A 2,792-nucleotide genomic window follows, 5' to 3' on the forward strand; every position below is an offset into this window, starting at 1 on the left:
TGTCCTACTACAACTGTGTGTGTGTGTGTAAAGAAAGAAAAAAGAATACATTGGCTTTCTCTCTATCGAGAAGATGGCCTACGCAACGCAGATCAAAGGCCTAATACGTGTAATATAATACGCGTCTGGCCGTGTATAAATCACGCACGAATGATCTGGTCGGGCCCAACTCTTCTCGTACGCTTATTTTTCCGTGTTGGGGCACTATCATAAAATCACACAAACCCCAACACGTGTGTGTCTTGGAAGGAAGATGGCCTACGCAACGCAGATCAAAGGCCTAATACGTGTAGTACACACGTCTGCCGTGTAAATCACGCACGAATGATCTGGTCGGGCCCAACTCTTCTCCACCACACCACATCCCAACTTTGTACATTTTTATATATTTTTGTGCGTTGGGGCACCTTCATAATCACAAACCCCAACAACACATATATCTCTCTCTCTTTGAAAGATTTGTTGTGGCCTACGCAACGCAGATCAAAGGCCTAATACGTGTAGTACACACGTCTGGCCGTGTAAATCACGCACGAATGATCTGGCGGGCTCAACAATATCTTTTTTTTTTATATGAATTCTTATCCACAAACTAATCGAATTCATTTTCTCTCCTCCTCTCCTCTCTCTTTGAGATATATTGGAACATTGTAATGATCCTTCCGCAGGTTCACCTACGGAAACCTTGTTACGACTTTTACTTCCTCTAAATAATCAAGTTTGGTCATCTTCCCGGCATCATCGGCAATGCCGAAACATTGCCGCGCACCAGTCCGAAGACCTCACTAAATCATTCAATCGGTAGTAGCGACGGGCGGTGTGTACAAAGGGCAGGGACGTAATCAACGCGAGCTTATGACTCGCGCTTACTGGGAATTCCTCGTTCATGGGGAATAATTGCAAGCCCCAATCCCTAGCACGAAGGAGGTTCAGCGGGTTACCCGGGCCTTTCGGCCAGGGAACACACGCTGATTCCTTCAGTGTAGCGCGCGTGCGGCCCAGAACATCTAAGGGCATCACAGACCTGTTATTGCTCAATCTCGTGCGGCTAGAAGCCGCCTGTCCCTCTAAGAAGATTTGTTTGTACGTTGGTAGTAAAAACCCCACCGGCAGAAGCCGAGAGCCTTCGAGATACCATAATTACGTCTATTTAGCAGGCTAGAGTCTCGTTCGTTATCGGAATTAACCAGACAAATCGCTCCACCAACTAAGAACGGCCATGCACCACCACCCACCGAATCAAGAAAGAGCTATCAATCTGTCAATCCTTCCGGTGTCCGGGCCTGGTGAGGTTTCCCGTGTTGAGTCAAATTAAGCCGCAGGCTCCACTCCTGGTGGTGCCCTTCCGTCAATTCCTTTAAGTTTCAGCTTTGCAACCATACTTCCCCCGGAACCCAAAAGCTTTGGTTTCCCGGAAGCTGCCCGCCGAGTCATCGTAGGAACTTCGGCGGATCGCTAGCTGGCATCGTTTATGGTTAGAACTAGGGCGGTATCTGATCGCCTTCGAACCTCTAACTTTCGTTCTTGATTAATGAAAACATTTTTGGCAAATGCTTTCGCTTCTGTCCGTCTTGCGACGATCCAAGAATTTCACCTCTAACGTCGCAATACGAATGCCCCCATCTGTCCCTATTAATCATTACCTCGGGGTTCCGAAAACCAACAAAATAGAACCGAGGTCCTATTCCATTATTCCATGCACACAGTATTCAGGCGAAGGTAGCCTGCTTTGAGCACTCTAATTTGTTCAAAGTAAACGTACCGGCCCACCTCGACACTCAGTGAAGAGCACCGCGATGGGATATTAGTTGGACCGCCCCGTGAAGAGCAAAGCCCACCGGTAGGACGTACCACATAATGCCAGTTAAACACCGCGAGCGATGAACCGACACTGTGACACACAGATTCAACTACGAGCTTTTTAACCGCAACAACTTTAATATACGCTATTGGAGCTGGAATTACCGCGGCTGCTGGCACCAGACTTGCCCTCCAATGGATCCTCGTTAAAGGATTTAAAGTGTACTCATTCCGATTACGGGGCCTCGGATGAGTCCCGTATCGTTATTTTTCGTCACTACCTCCCCGTGCCGGGAGTGGGTAATTTGCGCGCCTGCTGCCTTCCTTGGATGTGGTAGCCGTTTCTCAGGCTCCCTCTCCGGAATCGAACCCTGATTCCCCGTTACCCGTTACAACCATGGTAGGCGCAGAACCTACCATCGACAGTTGATAAGGCAGACATTTGAAAGATGCGTCGCCGGTGCTATAAGACCATGCGATCAGCACAAAGTTATTCAGAGTCACCAAAGCAAACGATGGACGAGTGTAAACACCCGCCACCGATTGGTTTTGATCTAATAAAAGCGTTCCTACCATCTCTGGTCGGAACTCTGTTTTGCATGTATTAGCTCTAGAATTACCACAGTTATCCAAGTAAATTTTAGTACGATCTAAGAAACCATAACTGATTTAATGAGCCATTCGCGGTTTCACCTTAATACGGCATGTACTGAGACATGCATGGCTTAATCTTTGAGACAAGCATATGACTACTGGCAGGATCAACCAGGGAACTATACAATATGTATATATAAAATGGACAAAATTTAAATCCTTTTCCATCGTCGCCTGTTTCATATATATATGTCAGGTCGACACACCACTTTTCTCTTTCAAATATGTACAAGTTTTGCCACATTCCGCGCTTGTAACATATCTTCTTTAACGCTCAATTTCTTTCATTTTTCTACCATACAGATATTTTACCGTACGCCCAAAAACGTACGTATTAT

The 2,792-nt window shown here is 46.5% G+C and overlaps 1 non-coding gene across 1 annotated transcript; it reads right to left on the minus strand.

Annotated features, from left to right (window-relative positions):
* Window positions 1-651: 651 nt before the first annotated feature.
* Window positions 652-2,572, minus strand: LOC143260881 (small subunit ribosomal RNA). The gene has a single exon (XR_013035145.1). It is a non-coding gene; the product is annotated as a small subunit ribosomal RNA (ribosomal RNA).
* Between the last annotated feature and the right edge of the window lie 220 nt (window positions 2,573-2,792).

Source organism: Megalopta genalis, unplaced genomic scaffold, assembly GCF_051020955.1.
Source record: "Megalopta genalis isolate 19385.01 unplaced genomic scaffold, iyMegGena1_principal scaffold0022, whole genome shotgun sequence".
In the NCBI taxonomy this organism is placed as follows: Eukaryota; Metazoa; Arthropoda; class Insecta; order Hymenoptera; family Halictidae; genus Megalopta; species Megalopta genalis.